We start from the raw sequence: 19,449 nt of genomic DNA, 5'->3' as shown, positions 1-19,449 counted from the left end.
TCCCAACATGTCATTATATAACCACACTTATCATGTGGGGTGACGACTGGGGAAAGGTACATGGAGATAACATTACCTTGAAAGACTTAAATAAACATGTTTACCACTGTGACCTTCACCCTTTGTCTGACTTCTCAGGTCCTAACATCTAATGATTTTCAGCATCATCCCATAATCTTTGGTATGGGGGGACCCTCCCAGGGCTAATGTTAATAAGCAGACATAAAAATACAGTTACATAGATCTTAAATATGAACACATCCTAAGACAAAGGGAATGGAGTTTATCCCAGAATGAGTGATAGATAGGAAATACAGGCTGGATGGCTAGAACACTGCCTTGCACTCTCGCATCTGTGACCTTCACCCCATGCTTAAATGGCAAATCCTCACCTCCTCCTCCAGCCTTGACTGAAATCATCTAAACTATGAGGCTTTTTTTCTTCCCGTCCCTTTTCTCCTCCGTTCCATTACTTTTTCATAGTTAATGTCTATGTGGAACTAACTCACTGCACTGTTTTTCAATTCGTACTCCCTAAAGCCTCCTCTGGAGTCATAAAACCATGAATAAGAGGAATTAGCAAACAGAAAGCCAATGATTTTAGAGTATCTGGGGTAAATGGGAATATAATTAGGCTGGTGCTGGTTTACAATTAGGAGAGGGATTATATCTGTCTTTACTCACTATCTCTGAAGGTAACCTGGAGAAATATGACTAATTTGGGGGAGAATTATCATGTTCGCCCATAGCTCTAGGTCAAGCTCTCTCTCCCCGAGCTGGGGAACCCTACAGGCTCCTTCTTCCAGAGAAAGCACCAGCTAGCCCCCCTGCTGCTTTATCAATGTTCTCTCCAACCTGAAGGGATTGTGCTCACAGCAGAGTGCAATTTTCATTTAGAAATGGGCTTCCAATTGTGTTGACACACCTCATTAGCTAAGCCCTGCCTCTTAAGTCAGGGACTTTTGAACAGGTGTTAAGTAGTGGAGGAAGAAAAAATAACAAGGAAAGGTAGAAAAGCATCATTCTTCACCTAAATAAATAAGGGAGGACTGCATTCTTTATTCCAAGTCCCTTGTAACATGTAATTCTAAACTGTATTATTGTTGTTGCTATTGTTTTATTCTATTTCACTTTCTTCACCCTCAGGCAAGAAGTCACATTAGCTGTAGACGATGAAGGTGAGGTTAGATCTGGGTTTAGCTTTTGAGAATTATAGAAAAATGGCTCAATATTGCTTTTCTCTTGATGGCTTCCACCACTGTGCATTCCCTTCATTGTCAGGTGTGCCATTTGAAAGTATTCAGCTAAATTTATTTAAATGTTTTATTTTATCAGCCTCTGCTGAGGGCATATTTGGCGCTTTATTTTACTTATTGGCTTATTCGATGAGTTGTTTCTCAGTTGTCTAAGGGAATATGTGTCCTGATAACTACAGCAGGTGTTTAAACGCTTGGCAGGGCTTGTCACTTGGAAGAAGACCAACCCAGCTCGGGCCACATCCTGGGGTAGTAAATTTCAGCTCTGCTGTAGGTTTCTCTTGCTCATTGATGATTTACATGTCAGGAAGAGCATCTAGGAGGTTCTGTTGAGTTAGATGACTCTGCCATCCTCAGAAATATTTAATGAATCAATTCTTATTACAAGACCAGGCTAGAGACAATTGCTCATTCGTTTTGCTCCTTTTCTTGTTTCTTTCTAGCACTTTCCTGAGGAAGAGAATTGCATCATAAACCTGTGGTGTGCAATTAATATTGATACTTGCCTTTTTCTGGACACTTTTGTATGTTTTGTGATTAGCTTTTGCTAACTGCAGAAATAGGAGACAGAAGCTACTGAAAAGGCTTTATGTAACAAACCATATTGTCAGACATTACCAGAAAAAACACAGCTGCAGAATGGTGGCAATGTGCAGGGAGGCAAAGCACCAATGGCCACCACAGATAACAACGTACATTTAATTTCCTTTAAGTTCTTTATTTACAGGTTATGGTTCTACAAAGCATATTTTGGAATGCTTTCTGGGTAAATTGATAGTTCTTAGTCAGAACATTCTTCATAGTAAACTCAGTTCTCCGTTTCCAGGTTTCATGGAATTCTTTTTGTTTTAGCTCTCATTCTATGTCCTTTTCATTTGACCTATTTTTAAACTATAATCTTGCTTCATTCTAATTATTGGCTGTCTCTAATGATGTTTCCAGAGCTGTCAAAGAATGATTCTAGTTTTGAATCACACCACTCCACCTAAAACAATAAGCAAATAGCCCATTGCCTGAAACACATGTCCTATTCTGTTCAAAAACATTTCCTACAGTCCAGAATTTGTGTTGAAATCTTCACTGGCTCATTTAAGACATGGAGGTATCACAAGAATTTTAGTCAGTCTCAAATTGTGCTCTAGAAAAGTTGCTCTAGGGCAGTGTTTCCAAAGCTTAAATAACCATAAAAATTGGCTTCTTGAAAATACAGATTCTTGCCTGGAATTAATTAGACTGTTTTGGATCAGAATTTCTAGGGGATATGGAGTTGAACCACTTCAAAGATCCTCAGAACCAAGGGTCCATAGACATGGCAGGGCTTCTAGAATAGGACTGTAACCAGATTATTGCTCTGGACTCGGGAGGACAAGGACATGAGTATAAAAAGAGAAATTGAAATTGGGAGATGGTTCCAAGGAGAAAGAAGAGCTGGCATATGAAGCAGGGTTAGACTGAATCTCATGTGTCTTGCTAAGCAGAGATGGAGTTATTACGGGGTAATATTATGGGGTAACATAGTTATTATGGGGCCTGTCTCTATAGAGACATCTGTCAGAGATCCAAAGAAACAGATACTCAGACATTCAGCAGTAGATGTCAAGAACCTACATACAGGGATGGGGCACAAATGAGGTGAAAGACCAGGTGCTAAAGATGGCTCAGGGACAGGAATCCAGCCCTGCAGAAACTTGGTTGCCCTAATCACAATGTCATGAAAGCAATCAACCTGATTTAACATGGAGATAAAGCATCTTAAATATGGACCCTTAAATTCCTTCTGCCTAAGGACTGGGCTGATGGTACTGTATGGGGTAAGTTTTAACCTATAGGTGAAGGCTGAATGTGCATTTTCCCAAGCGATACTCGGCTTTATGCGGCGAGAGCCAAGCACATCACTGAAAACTCCAGGGAGGTACTGAGGAAGGAAAGGGTGAAGGACTGGGGCACTGATTTGCAGAAAGACAGGCTTGGGAAACAGGAGAAGTCAGAAGTCATGGACACTGTCTTTTGGTGATCCATCTGTCTTTTTCTTCCTACACTCATCAGCTCTCTGGGCCTCTCACCCATTCTTCTTCCATCTATTGCCATTTGCTCCCCAAATAATGTCATTGTGTGGAAGCATATCTCCATTGCCCTGGGGAAGGATTATATACATTTATTAAATGGAAACAGAACTATATGTAATAAACGTATTTTTTTTAATTGAAAATACTACTCCTAAGGTAGTGACAGCCATGTAGCCTGCAACCCTGTCGTTGAACTACCGTTGGAGGGAAGAATCCAGCAGCTGGCACCTCTGCGAGGCTGGGAAAACCACTGGAGCCAAAACTAAGAAAACTTCATGTTTTGTAACCCACAGCAGTATTGATTATTCTCTGCTGCCTTCTGTGGGAACCAGAAATAATTGCAGCAAGAAGGCTGGCCAGGGGCAAGTGGAAAAAGAAGTTTCCATGTAGTTGAAGAAGCACCAGGGAGGGGAGTATCTATCGACTGGTGCCAGGCTGCCTATTGCAACCTGCCTCTTCCTCCATTTACCTCTGGCCAGTGTTGATGTGGAGTAATAGGGAAGATTTCTTCATTCCATTATTAGCAAACTCTGAAGGGAAGTCTTACCAGACTGCCTCCTGGTTGCTCTCATTTCTAAATTTTGAGCTGGCGACCAGTTATTATGAGGTGGGTCCCGGGTACCCAATGACTGAAATAATGCATATTTATTTATATCTTTGAGTAAGTTTTTTTAGGCACTTATTGTTCTCAGAAATGTCACAGTTAAGCTGGGGGTGGTGAGTTTGGGCTGGAAAGACAGATTCTGTTTTCTGAGTTTAAATTAAATCCTTGGCATTAGAAAACATTACGGATACATTACCATTGCCGATTGTGTACTGTTCGTACGCTTTTGCTATTGCATTATTCAGAATTAAGTTAAAAATTCTTTTTATTGTGTCTTAATGTTTCTAGGATGTGGACAGATCAATATTTCTAGTCTGTGCACACACTCTACCTAAGGGCTGTGAGTCATATTTGCTTTGAAAGAAATAGCACTTAAGGACTGTCAGTCAAGTCAGTTGTAAGAAACATAGAACTCTTTAAGAATTACTGTGCCTCCTCCTCACATCTAAATATAGCTAACCAGTTGGAGTGTCTAAAAAAGATAGCTAAGCTGTATTTTAAAAAGTGGTGCAACTGCAATTATTAATGCAAATAAAAAACTCCAGGTCTTTTTACCTATATGTCTCAAATATAGACTCTTTATTAAATTAACATTTATAGGGCACCTGAGTGGCTCGGTGGTTGAGCTTCTGCCTTTGGCTCAGGTCATGATCCTAGGGTTCTGGAATCGAGTCCCACATCAGGCTCCTCACGAGGAACCTACCTCTCCCTCTGTCAATGTCTCTGCCTCTCTCTCTGGGTCTCTCATAAATAAATAAATAAAATCTTTAAAAAATTAACATTCATATAACACTGCAAGTAAGTAATATTTATTTGTAAAGAAATGACCTAGTTTATTAAAGTAATTTGTATGTTAATATTATAGTATTTTGTTTTAATAGGTCCCAATGCCCTGGCTGGCAAAGCACTGGACAGCGGGTTCACACACTAGGATGGAATTTGTAGACTCCATTTGGCCATCACCTAACCGCATGATTTTTAAAAGCTACTGCTTTCCTTTCTTCCTTCCCAAGGTCTGCATCTCCTTTCAGACTGCAAGTTGAGAACTACTATTGAGAATTAACTGTGTATATTTTCAGATTTACTTGCCGTATCCCCCATGAGCAGTTGGCATTAATATCGTACAGCTTGATATACAAGAAATCCTCCTTTAGCACTGGCTTGCCTAATTCAGGTCTGTTTACTGTTCCTGAAAGTAAATAAAAGCAAAATTGTCCCTTTCATAGCTAATAGACAAATAAGGCAACAACTATTTATCCAATGGTACTTACCTTAGGGTCGTCACTATGTTACGTGTACACGCGTATATTTAATCTTCTCCCTGAGTGAGCTGCCATTTACCTACCACATAATCTATATTTGCAAAGTGATATTTGGATTCTTCTGGCATATTACTGCCACGGGTGCCAATAAAGGAACCATACTGTGCCCTAATATCCCTGATTATATTTGTATCAGTGTCTGTAGAGGTTGTATCAGTAGATGGAACAATGGACTGTACCATTAAATTAGCACAATTTTGCAGCATTGCCTGGCAGACGCTCACACTTAATCCAAGAGGTTATTCAACCCTATCCAATATGATTACTCTATAAATATTTGCCCAAGCTCAGCACCAGCCGTTATATCACTAATCACACACAGGTTTGTTATAGCAAAGACCCCCAGTGTCAGCAATTTGAAAAACAAAGCTAATTAGTTTTGATTTAAGGATGGGAAGACTTATTAAGTTGAAAGTGAAGAGTTCGCATAGGATAGTGGCTATTTGGAACACATATGAATACGAAAGAGATTTACTATTGTTTGCATAGGATTTTGAGAAAGAGTGGAAAGACTGCTAGGTTAAGGATACTGGATATGTGACAACAACCAGAGATGATTGCAGTGAGGGTGGGGCAATAGAATAGTCCCCTCCAAATAAATATACATTAAATAAACAGTGCACTTTCTATGCAGCCCCCTTTAGGACAAGTCCTTGGCTTCCCCTTCCAAACAGATCACTGCTCCTAAACTCCTCCACTAGAGAAATCTGATACCAACAACAATGTTGACTCAGATGGTTTGATTTGTGGGGAAGATAGCAAAAGAAACTGTTACCCCTATATCCTCAGCTATAGTCTATTGTGGTGCTGGGGTGATGATGATGATGATGATGATGATGATGATGATGATGTTTGCCTCCTTTAAAAATACTTTGAAATGCAAAAATTTTCCTTAGTAATATATATCTTTATTAGCACCAAATAACACAGCACTATTTATTCCAGTTTTTGAGAGGCACTATAGGTCAATGAAAAGACCTCTATTCTGAGACATGAAAGGAAGAGAATTAATGTTAATTGAGCCCTTTCATTGGGTCAACCACTGTGCTACCCTCTTTATTTATTTATTTTTTTTTGCTACCCTCTTTAATACACTTTCATTTAATTCAATAATCTTAACATTTTTATTTGGTAGGGCTTATAATTTCCCCTTTAAAGATGAAGAAGCTGAGACCCCATGGTTTAAATGACTTAGCTATCGTCATCTCACACTGTCTCCCATTGAAAATCAGTTTCTTCTACTCACTGTTGAGATCTTGGGTAAGTTGTTTCTTTCTTTGGGGTCACTTGCCTCCTCTGTGAAGAAGAGGACCAAGTGAGATCACTGGTCTCTCAGCTTTTTTGATTACATTATCTTATCAGTTAAAAAAAATTGAGCATTTACCCTCTAACATATAGTATTATAAGATATATATATAAATAATATACACACAAATATGTTATCATGAATCCATTCATTAAATAACAAACTCATTTCTTTTTTAAAATTTACATTTAAAATACATAAAATATAAATCCTAAAGTATTTCTCCCTCAACTAAATGAATCAAAACTCCTGTGTACTCTACTTTGGAAACTACTGGACTAGATGATCTCCACAAGTTCTAAAAATTATGATTCTAGGTTGTCTGTTCAGTTTTATAAATTAAAGAAAGTATGCATTGATAAAAATCTTATTGGCATGGGTAAATTACAATGGAAGAGTCAGAGAGAACCTGAAAAACAATAGGTCTGGAAAGTTCAATTGGGAGCAGTGAACAATGTAATGTGGAGAAACTAGGAACTCAATAAATAGGGAAGAAGTAGAGATCAAAGGAAGTTATGATTAATAATAATAATAATAATAATAGTGCAGTCATATATTTTCTATGTTCAGGCCCTGTTTGTTTTTTTTGTTTATGTATTTAATCATCACATTCCTATAAGGTAGATATGAACTATATTATTATTATTATTATTATTATTATTATTATTAATTATTATCTCTAAGTGAGAAACAGAGGAGAAAACATGGAACAGAGAGGTCAAATAACCTACCAAAGGTCATATATTTAATAAGTGGCCGAACTGAATTTCAAATCTAGCCAGCTACTTGGTCTAAAGAATGAGCTACAAAAGGAAGCAGAGAGAACAGAAGGTCATAAAAAATTGTGAAAACTTTGTGGATCTTTGTTCATTGTCTAGTTAGACCCATGCCTTGCTATGTCCTCCCTAAGACCATTCCTAGTTTCTGTCTCAACATCTGGATGAAGCTCTCTCTTATTCCCACCTCTGGAGGAAGACCCATTCAGCAATTGTATTAGCCTAGGGCTCTCCAGGGAAATGGAACTAGTAGGATGGGTAGATAGATCAAATAGGAGATAAAAAATGTATTATAAGGAATTGGCTTGAATGATGAAGGAAGCTGGGAAGTCAAGATCTTTAGTGTGGGCTGGCAGCTTGGAGACCAAGGAGACCTGATGGTGCAGATGAAAACCTTGGGCAGTCTACCAGAGGATTTCTTCTTGCTCTCGTTGGCTGGTCTTTTTCTTCTATTCAAGTCACCAACTGGTGGGATGAGGCCCACCCGCATTATGTAGGACAATCTGCTTATTCAAGGTTCACAGAGTTAAATATTAATCTCATGCAAAAGCACCTTCCACACTGACATGTAAAATTAACCACCACAGCAGCATGAGCCATTCATTGTATTTTATCTACCTCATTTCAGAGATGGATGCATGACCCAATTCACACCAATTAGGGTTGGGAAAGCTTACCTCTTTGACTTGATACATTTCTGGAGACAGGACTACCTGGCAAACATGAGGGGAGAGGTTGCCTGGAATGCAGCTGACACCAAGCAAGCAGAGCTGAGTAATGAAGAGAGATTGCAAATGCATTTTGTAAAACTTGGTCTAAGCTCTAAAGAAACTAGACGTACCTGTGGACTAATCATTTATGTCAATTATGTGAGTTAATAAATCACTTTTAATTGAATTTGGGTTGGGTATTCTGATACTTGGAACATAAAAATTTCTAATAAATGTATAGAGAGAACGTAGAGGAGGATCCCAAACTTTTTGGCATCAACCTCAGGTCATAGGCAATTACCACTTTGTTTCATAAAAGGACCAGGGCAGCTGACTAACAGATCCAGAATAACATTGCAGACATTTTCGTATATTTCTAGGTGCAGAGAAAAGCCTGGATGATCTTTGTTGTCAGATGAACTCTTCCTTACCTCAGGCTTTCACCTAAGGCTCACTTAATGACTAATAAATACAGAGAAGGATATGACCATCTATGAATTAGATCCAAGGCAGAAATCTGGAAAGATTTGTGACTGAAGTTATCTTGACATACTATATAAAATAATTCATCTTAAACTCCAGTGAAAAATAATCTTTGCAAGAATCCCCTCTACAAACATTTTACTTTTTTTTTTTTTTTTTTAAATCCAGGTCAATCTCGATCTATTTCTTTAAAATGTTTTTTCTATTTTTATTGAGAAATGATTGACACACATCACTGTATAAGTTGAAAGTATACAGCATGATGGTTTGATTTACATATATTGTGAAATAATTACCATGATAGGTTCAGACACTATCCATCTTCTCATTGTATATACAACAAGAAGAAAAAGAAGGAAAAAAGAAAATGAAAGGGAAAAAAAAATTCTCCCCATGACAAGAACTCATGGGATTTATACTCTTAACTTTTCTATATATCATACAGCTGTGTTAGCTACAGTCATCATGCTGTACACTACAGCTCAAGTGTCTTAGAACTGGAAATTTGTACCTTTTGACCATCTTCTACCAATTTCCCCTCCTTCCACCCTCTGCTTCTGGTAACCACAAGTCTGATCTATTTTTCTCTGAGTTTGGTTTTTGTTTGTTTGGTTGTTTGTTTTTAGATTTCACATATGAGACCAAACAGTGTTTGTTTTCGAGTGAATGTTTGCATTTCCTTTGGATATATTCCCAGAAGTGAAATTGCTGGATCATAGGTAGTATTCTTTTTCTTTTTCTGAGGATCTTCTATCCTGTTTTCCATAGTGGCTGTACCAATTTACATTCTCACCAACAGTGTACAAGGCTTCCCTTTGCTCCACATCCATATCAGCATTTGCTATCTCTTGTCTTTTTTTAATAAGATTTTATTTATTTATCCAACAGAGACACAGAGAAAGAGGCAGAGACATAGGTAGAGGGAGAAGCAGGCTCCATGCAGGGAGCCTGATGCAGGACTCGATACCAGGACTCCGGGATCATGTCCTGACCTAAAGGCAGACGCTCAACCATTGAGCCACCCAGATGCCCCCTATCTCTTGTCTTTTTGAAGATGGCCATTCTAATAGGCATGAGATGATATCTCGTTGTGATTTTAATTTACATTTCCCTGATGACAAGTGATATTGAGTAGTTTTTCAAGTCTCTGCTGGCCTTTCATATATCTTCTTTGGAGCAATGCCTATTCAGTTCCTTTGCCCATTTTTAAATTGGGTTCTCTGTTGTTATTATTATTTTTGTTATTGAGTCATATGATTTGCTTTATATCGTTTTTCCTTAATCTCTTATCAGATACATGATTTGCAAAGAAATATTTTTTCTCATTCTGTATGTTGTCTTATTACTTGGTTGATGGTTTCTTATGATGTGCAAAACTTTTTAGTTTGATGTAATGCCACTTATTTATTTTTTATTCTGTTACTTATGTTTTCAGTGTCACATACAAAAAATCATTACCAGGGCCCATGGTGAGGAGATTATTACTATGTTTTCTCCTAGGAGTTTCATGGTTTCAAGGCTTACATTAAGTCTTTAATCCATTTTGAGTTGATTTTTATAAGTAGTGTAAGATAGGGTTTCAGTTTCATTTTTGGACGTATGAATATCCAAATGTCCCAACATCATATATTTAAAAGACTACCTTTCTCCATGCATGGAGTATTCTTGGCTTCCTTGTCAAATCTTAGCTGACCAGATATACTTAAGTTTATTTCTGGGCTCTTGGTTCTATTTCTTTTTTTTTTTTTTAATTTATTTATTTATGATAGTCACATAGAGAGAAAGAGAGGCAGAGACACAGGCAGAGAGAAGCAGGCTCCATGCACCGGGAGCCCGACGTGGGAATCGATCCGGGGTCTCCAGGATCGCACCCTGGGCCAAAGGCAGGCGCCAAACCGCTGCGCCACCCAGAGATCCCTCCTGGTTCTCTTTCATTGGTCTATTAGTCTGTCCTTATGCCAGAACCACATTGTTTCGATGACGGTAGCTTTACAGTACTCCAATCAGAAAATGTGAAGCCTCCTGCTTTGTCCTTCTTTCTCAGGACTTCTTTTGGAGTTTTTTGTGGTTCCATATAAATTTTAGGAGTGTTTTTCTCTATTTCTGAAAAAAATGCCATTGGAATCTTGACAAGGATTGCATTGAATCTCTAGATGTCTTTTGGTAGTATTGACATTTTAACAATGATAGTTTTTCCAATCCATGAACACAGGATACCTTTTCATTTATTCATATCTTCTTCAATTACTTTTATCAATGTCTTACAGTTCTCAGCATAGAGATTTTATTCACCTCCTTAGTTAAATTTATTCCTAAGTATTTTATTCTTTTTGGTGCTATTACAGATAGTATTGATTTTTCTTTCTTTCTCAGAAAACTTGTTGTTAGTGTAGAGAAATACTACCATTTTTTATATGTTAATATGTTACTTTTGTATACTGAAACTTCATTGAATTCATTAATTAGATCTAATGGCTTTTTGATTGAGTCTTTAGGATTTTCTCTATAGAAAATCATGTCGTTTGCACACAGAAACAATTTTACTTCTTTTTCAATTCTGTTAACTTTTGCTTCTTTTTCTTGCCTGACTGCTTTAGGACTTCTGGTAGTATGTTGCATAAGAGTGATGAGAATGGACACCTTCATGTTGATCTTAGAGAAAAGCTTATTAGTCATTTGTTGTCTTATACCATTACTTTGTAGACTTGTGTGCATGAAAGAAAAAAATATATATATACACCACTTCAATCATTTTTAGAAAAGCAAGACAGAATGTACTCTCACATTTTCTCTATGGCTTGGACAAGAAAGAGAGAGCAGAAAAGTGGAGAAACCTAAATGTGTTGTTCAGCAAGGGAGTGGTAAGTTTGGGGAAAGGCACATGGTATCTGGAATACTTTCAACTGCAAAGTCAGGCCAAATGTGGAATAGACATAAAAGATGTACTTTAAGGTTCAAACAAGTCTTCACTGTCAAAAGAGGAGGAGCCATGTAGTAATGAGCATCTGGTCAGATAACAGGCGAGGCGCTAAAGACAAGCCCTGGGAAATCAGAAAATCACTATTGAGGAACAGACATTTTTGGCAGAGAATGTTTCTCTCAGGTCTGGAATGAAAGCAGGACTCTAGGTATTGATGACTAGTAAAGGATAAGGACTCAAGAATTCAAATGAGATGTACGTCACAATCCAGAATTGAGTCAGGGAAATGTCATGTCCTAAAATAATTGCAGTCAGGAATTAGGATGGTATGACATAACAGCCAGAACCTTAGACTTAGAAAATGCAAGTTCTAGTTACCAGCTGTGTTATCTTGACAGATACTGTAACCTCTCTGCCTCAATTTGCTTTCTGGTAAAATAAGAGGATTGAGCTACATGAACCCCAAGATTCCACAAGAATGATTTAGGGATTTCCTAACCTAGGAAATGCATATTTGTCCTAGTCACTAGAGATTTAGGACCATCTGAGAAACCTGTACCTTGGTGTAAATTATTTTAAATATTAAGGTTCTGTTTAAGATTTCATTTAAAAACAGAATTATACTTTAAATAGTTTGAAAACCACTTGAACTAATGCTACTCGAGTTTGTTTTCGTTATATGAACATGAGAACCAAGATTATTTATCTTTCTTGCAAATAACCCTAGATGATAAGTGGTTTGTATTTTATTGGTATCATTTGAGAGTATTTTGTGGAAAAAAAAAAAAAGCCTGAAGTACCTTTGGCAAGGGAAGTTATCAAATATTTAAATTTCTAACCAAATATATTTATTGTATTTTACATTAAAAAATTAATAGATATAATGGTGGACATTTTTCAAAAATAGAGATATGTAAAAGGAAGAAGATGGAAATCATACAGATGACTTTAGGCCAGAAAAAACAATTATTACCACTTTATTTCCTTCTAGTCTTTCTGTGTGTATGCATACATGCATGCACACACACGCACATTGTTTCTTAATGAACTGAGGGCCATTTATGTTTTTATACTCCATATTTAAAGGTGAGCAAAAATAATCTAATGATAGTGTTAAAATATTACAAAAGTTATCAAATTATAAGATAACATAAACATACCATAAAGGAGTAAATAAAATCTCCATGAAAGTTCAGTAGAGGGGCACATCTACCTTTGGCTCAGGGCATGATCTTGGGGTTCCAGGATCAAGTCTCTCATCGGGTTCCCCTCAGGGAGGCTGCTTCTCCATCTGCGTCTGTCTCTGCCTCTCTGTGTGTCTCTCATGAATAAATAAATAAAATCTTTTTAAAAGTTTCATAGACAACAAAATCACCTTTAATTTGTGAAAAGCCTCAGAATTAAGGAAAAATAGAAGTTAGGTTAGGCAATTTAAATTTTAGATAAACTGAGGTGAAAAGAAGATATTGTCAGATAAGACAAATGAGGAGAAGTACAGCAATGGAAGCAGGTAGAACATATGTCATCAATTAACCAAACCCAGAGTAAGCAACACATATAGACTCTCCCCCGCCCAGTCTTCTGATTTCTCTGCCTGTCCTGGAATTTCACGTACAGTTAAGACCTCAATAATTTGTATACTGGCCCCATAAGCTATTAAAATATTTTGGCATTCCTAAGCCATTGCTGACATTGATTATGAAGGATGAAGCCTCATGGTGTTGACAGAAGTGTCCTGTCACTGTAAATGTAGACCAATCTATTTACAGACCTCATGTAAAGCAGGAAGCAACTCTCTTTAACATAATAGGGAGTTTAAACCCCATCTCTACCTTTCGTATCCCCTGTGAATGAGAGCTGAGATGGTCACTGATCTTACAAAGAGATGGCAGACATGAAGAGCATCACTGTCTGTGCTTAAAGACCACATTGAAAAGAAAAATCTCTCCATACAGGTCATTTGTAGACTCCCACATGAGTGGACTACACTATGAGCAGGTGCCCAAGTTAATACTAAGACTTCAGAGTAAAGTTTCTAAAGCAAGATGCAACATAGATTTTGCTGGACAAAATAGAGTAGAATGTACAGGAGAAAAATGTATTCTGTATTAACTTTTTGCCATTATTGAGTTATTGAATCCAATTATTGTCATTTTCTTCCCAAGGAAGAACTGAAACTGTGGTCAGAGCCTGCTGTGTGTTCATTTTATGTTAGTGGTTTATCAAAACATGGCTGTGTTCAAGGGGCCTCTCTGTTTGTTGGAGTCCAGCTCAGCATCTCTCAGGAGTTCCAGATAGAAAATCAACTCCTTAAGACTTTAGAGAGAGTTGGATACTTTACTGAAGAGTGTATGGGAAAAGAAAGAGGAGGAAGGTTACATCATATACTGTGTCTGAAATCCTGATGAAAATCCTCATTAGCCACATCCATTCTTCCTTTGAAGTTCTTTGTCATCACCAGCCATCCTATCTCTTTCTCAACCCTTTGCCCTATGGCTCCTGCTGACCTGCTGGCTTTGGTTTGTAAAGTTTCTGCTCTAATAACCCTCTCCTCTTTTTCATCTCTTCTATCATATACAGAGTTACTTAAACTCTCTCTTTTTTAGTTACCAACTACTTTTGAGGGTGTCAAGAAATTGTAAACTAAAAATGTTCCCTAATACAAATTTCATATTTTACATATGTATACTGGATTTATTTTCAAAATATCTGCTTAACAATTTCCAACAAATCCTTTATACTCCTTTTAAAGAGAGAAGTTTAAGTTACACATACATATTCCGTTGGGTGCAGGTCCAACTTGCCTTAGTATTACATCAAGATTTTCACCCCCAAAGTTTATCAAATGAGGTAAGAAGACCCAATCTATTTCCCAACATTTTACTTTTACAGTCATATGATATATCCTGCAGATGAGATTGGAAAGGTAGACCAGTTGAGATCACTGTTCTTAAATCCTACCTTAAGTTGCTGTGGAGGAGTGGCTTGATCAGAACTGTGCTTCAGAAAGTCCAGACATGCCAAGCTCGGTAGGATATACTCGGGGGGAGAGAGGCTAAAATTGGAGAATCCACCTGGAAAGGGAGGACTTCGTAAACTAGATCTGAGTAGTCTGGCCAATAGATAGGCAGAGCTTTCTCTTTTTACTTAAATAAGAATTCTAATTTATAAACAGCAATAATAAATATGTCAGTATGAATTAATTTTGGAGAGCCTGAACACTGGCCTGGTGATGTCAATAAGAAGGAAGTGTTTAAAGACCGGCAACTGAGAGGCATCTTTGTCATGATTCCCATCCTTCTTTTCTTTTTTTTTATTTTTTAAAAAAAATTATTTATTAGAGCCGGTGGGGGGCGGGGGCGTGGAGAGAGAGAGAGAGAGAGAGAGAGAGAGAGAGAGAGAGATAGAGAAGGCAGAGACACAGGCAGAGGGAGAAGCAGGCTCCATGCAGGGAGCCCAACGTAGGACTCGATTCTGGGTCTCCAGGATCACGCCCTGGGCTGAAGGCAGCACTAAACCACTAAGCCACTGGGGCGGCCCCCCCATCCTTCTTTACATTTTTCATGGTCATGGACACTTCAGGGTCATTTAATCTCTGTTCTTAAGCTTTTAAATCTATGCAAAAAAGATAATGCTTGTTCTAAAGTGTTGTTTTAAGAATCAAATTCTCCGTGGAAGAAAAGACCCTTGGGAAAGAAGTGTTGTAAAAATGTAAAGGGTAAGAGGTCCACTTTCAAACAGAAATTGTTTGGCCTGTGTTCCTGATGGGCCATACCTGGTTGTGTTGAAAGGGTAAAAAACATTTAACTTATAGAAAATGTATGTCCCTGTCTAGTAATGTTTGCTGTAACATGCTCCATTGTTGAGCATTTTAAAATGTTGAGAAATATTTGTATTAGATTTATATTATTTCTAGCATAAAAATTTTTAGTTGGTATAAATTGGTTAACCCCATAAAAAATATTCTTGAATGGTTAGGAAGATGTCCAGCTATAATGGGCCAAATCAGATATTCTCAGTTTGGGTAAGTTGTTCTCTGCTCACCATAAACACAGTCCTTAGCATTTAATAATCTCACTGCCTGAATCTCCCATTTCCAGCTCTCATGCCATACACCTCAGCCTTGCTTAGAAATTTGTATTGTTGCTACCACTGATATATCTGTTCTAGAAAGAAACAGGCTTTCTTTCCAGGACTGTCAAATCAGGAGCTTTCACAAGAACACAAAGATTCACTCTATTATTGCACATCATAGAACTCATGCCTGTAGCTTGAAAATAGAAGTCTTTGGTGTAGGCATTTGCTTGTTTGACAGTTCTGTTCTAAATTTTGAAACTACTGGTACTGTAAAGTGCCTGTCTGACAATGGTGTACCAGAGCTTAGTCATGCAAAATAATTATAGTTCACGGTTCCTTAGCTGAAGTCAATAGCTCTGTGCAAAACACAACATAATGCAGAGATCTAAAGTTACTAAATCAAAACTGAGAAAAAGGAGAATTTTAAACATGTCTGGCAGAAAAAAAAGTAGGTTCTACAAGATTTGCCAAGTGATTTCTCTCAGCACATGGAAAGTAATGGTAACTCTTATTAGTACGTCCTGGTAATTGTTGTCAGTAAGCTTATATGAAGTGATAGAAGCAAAAGCAATTATGGAGATATTAGCAAATGGTGCATAGTGCTTACTTTCTAAACTTGAAATAATATTTTTAGGTTTGCTTCTGTGAATTCAGTGTTTTAAAGCCTCCAATATATCATCTACACTGAAAGGAATGATTAGATTAGCTTAGATTATTGAACTAAATTGGAGTGTCAGAATGGACCTATAGTAGGGCTCATGAGTGAGAGTAGTGGTATCTGCTGGAAAAGTTAACATTAATCCTACAAATGGAGAATTATGTCTCCATGTTGCCCGAAACATTTCCCAGAGAATCTTGGCAAGATTAGGTGTTGCTATTTAACTGCTTCAGTGAAAAGGATGATGTCCTTCTTAACACTTGGCAGACAATTGCACTTAAGAATATCCCTCTTCTGGGAAAAGCAAATAATATCTACTGTTTCTGTGGAAGAGGAAGAAACAGAGTAATAAATTAGGGTTTTACAGTCTTTTCTGAAATATATTTACATTTTCCTTCCATACATTCAACCCAAAATTAAGATGGAATCGATAGAGGTGAACATGTAATTTTTTTGGTTTAGCTCTTTACGACCTTTCACAGAGTTCATATTTCAAAAACAAATGAATTTGTATCAAGCAAATAGCACCAATTTTAAGTGTACAGTGAGTCTTGATGAATGTGTATTCTCACGTAACTGATATCCTGAATATTTATACCCCTCCAGAAAGTTTTCTTATGGTCTTTTTCAGCCAACTGGCACCCAATCCCACCACAACCTCTTTCCTCATTTCTGTGGTCACCAATTAGTTTTGTCTTTGAACTTCATATAAATGAAATGTGTCTTGTTTCTTGATAGAGTATCAAAATTCAGTTGTGTTACCATGCATCCGTACTTTCTATTTCTTGAGACCTAGTTAGTATTTCTTTTTTTTTTTTTTTTGACCTAGTTAGTATTTCTGTATGAATGTTACCACAATTTGTTTTCTCTTACTCTACTGATGAACATTTAGGTTTTTTTCCCAGGCTTTGGCAATTACAAATAAAGCTGCAAAAAAAAAAAAAAAAAACCTAAAATAATTCTCTTTGTGTCTATATGTCCTCATTTCTCTTGAGTGATACCTCAGCGTGGACATGTTGGATGATAGCCTGGATCTATGTTTATAAGAAACTACAAGCCAGTTTTTCTAGTGTGGGTGCTCCATTTTATACTATCACAGTCAATGTATAAGAATCCCATTTACTTCACACCCTCATCAATATTTGATTTTGTCTGTCATTTTAATTCTTGCCATTCTAATGTTTGGGAAGAAGTATCTCGTTGTGGTTTTGATTTGCATATCTCTGAATACTAATGACACTGAGCACCTTTACATCTGCTTCTTAGACATTCACATAATTTCTTTTGTGAAGTGTCTATTCAAATCTTTTGCATATTTTTTCTGTTTTTAATTGTATATTTTTGTCTCTTAATTATTGTTATAAGCTATTCTTTATATATTTTGCATACAAAATTCTTTGTCAGATAAATGTATTGAGAATGTTTTCTTTCAGTCTGTGCTTGCCTATTCATTCACTTAATATTTTTTGATTAGAAGATTTCAGTTCTGATGAAGTCCACTTTTTAATTTTTTTTTCTCTTATAGATAATGCTTTTTGTGCCTGGTCTGAGAAATCTTTGCCTACCCCCAAGATATTTTCCTATTTTCTTCTAGAAGTTTCAGTGTTAGTCTTTAGGTCTATGGTCCATGTTGAATTAATTTTTATGTATGGTGTGAATTAGAGTTGAAGTATACTTTTTTCCTATATGGCTATCCAGTTGCTCCAGCTCAATTTGTTGAAAACTCTCCTTCGTCCATTGAATTGCTTTGGCACCTTGTTGGGAATCAATTGACCAATTAAGTGTGATTCTATTTCTGGACTCTGTTCTGTCTTTTGACCTACCTGCCTGTTTTATACCTTTGCCATATTCACTTGATTAGTTTTATGAGTTTTATTATTTTTTAGTCCTGTTCCTCTCATTGTGGCTAATTTTTCCTCCTCTAGGTTTTAGGTTCAGACTTAATTTTTTTTTTTTTTTTTTTTTAGGTTCAGACTTTATTACAGAAGCTGGTAAAACTTCCAAATTGCTTTGGATCTCAGAGTGCATATATACAAAATGGGAAAAGTTGGGACTCTGTTATAAGATTGTTGGGAGACATAATCTATCATACTTTTACAAAGCATATTGTCATTCTAAAATAAAATTTGTATGCTTAGAATGTTGCTAATTTTTATTTCATGTTTTGGTTCTCTTAATCTTAAAGGTTCTCAGCCATGTTTACTCAAATCTTCAACAGGATATGCACCCTTAGTTTCAGGTTATAGAGGCATTTTTTCTGTGGATTTAGAAAAAAATGAAGATCTGAGATATTTACAAGAAATGATGGGCACCTGATCCCCTCCCACTTACAATAAGCCTTGTCTTGTGGTAATGGCAGTCCTTTCTGATATTTCTCCTTTGTGGCTTTTCTTAAAAGGTAAGAACTGCTAGGCTGCAAATGCTTTATTCTTCTAGACCTTTCTGATCTGATCCTTCTTTTCTTTGTTGTGGCAGCTACTCTGCTGAATGACCTTTGCTCTCCCACCACAAATCACTGACTTTTTAAAACTGTTTTAATATTTAATAAGGAATTACTTGTTCTGAATCTTGGGTCGAGCTTTCCTGAAAGATTTTATTATATACTTAAAATGATGGTGAAGAGAAGGGTTCAAAGCCTGAACCCCTCCCTTTACCCAAAGTAGAACAAGCTGGATAAAAACTCTTTCTCTTCTGTACCCATCTAAGAGTTTGTAACAAATAGAAGGTGTAAATTCTTTACTGCCCTAGTTCATACTCCAGTTATCATTCTCATTTCTCAACTGAAATATTTTCATCCTAAAGTTTGGTGGCCTTCATACTTTTCCGGCCTTTGTGTTTACTAGATTATAAACTCCTTGAGCAAAATTATTTGATGCTGTTCATCTTAGTTGCAGATTTTAGTATCAAGCCAAGGGCCTTGTATTCACTTCATAAATGCCTTTTGAATTAAATTTATTACTGTCAGATGCTGATGTTGTACTAAAGACAGTGTCATATATATAACAGACAGGCAATAATTGTGCATGGTTTGTTGATAGCAAGCACTCAGGATTTGTTCATTGATTAGTGAAATTTGAATACATCTTATAATTAGAGCATCAGATGAGTCAGGTGCTCTTTTCAAAAACACGTTTAGGGATCCCTGGGTGGCGCAGCGGTTTCGTGCCTGCCTTTGGCCCAGGGCCCGATCCTGGAGACCCGGGATCGAATCCCACGTCGGGCTCCCGGTGCATGGAGTCTGCTTCTCCCTCTGCCTGTGTCTCTGCCTCTC

Source organism: Canis lupus, chromosome 27, assembly GCF_003254725.2.
Source record: "Canis lupus dingo isolate Sandy chromosome 27, ASM325472v2, whole genome shotgun sequence".
In the NCBI taxonomy this organism is placed as follows: Eukaryota; Metazoa; Chordata; class Mammalia; order Carnivora; family Canidae; genus Canis; species Canis lupus.
Note: the sequence above shows the minus strand (reverse complement) of the source record.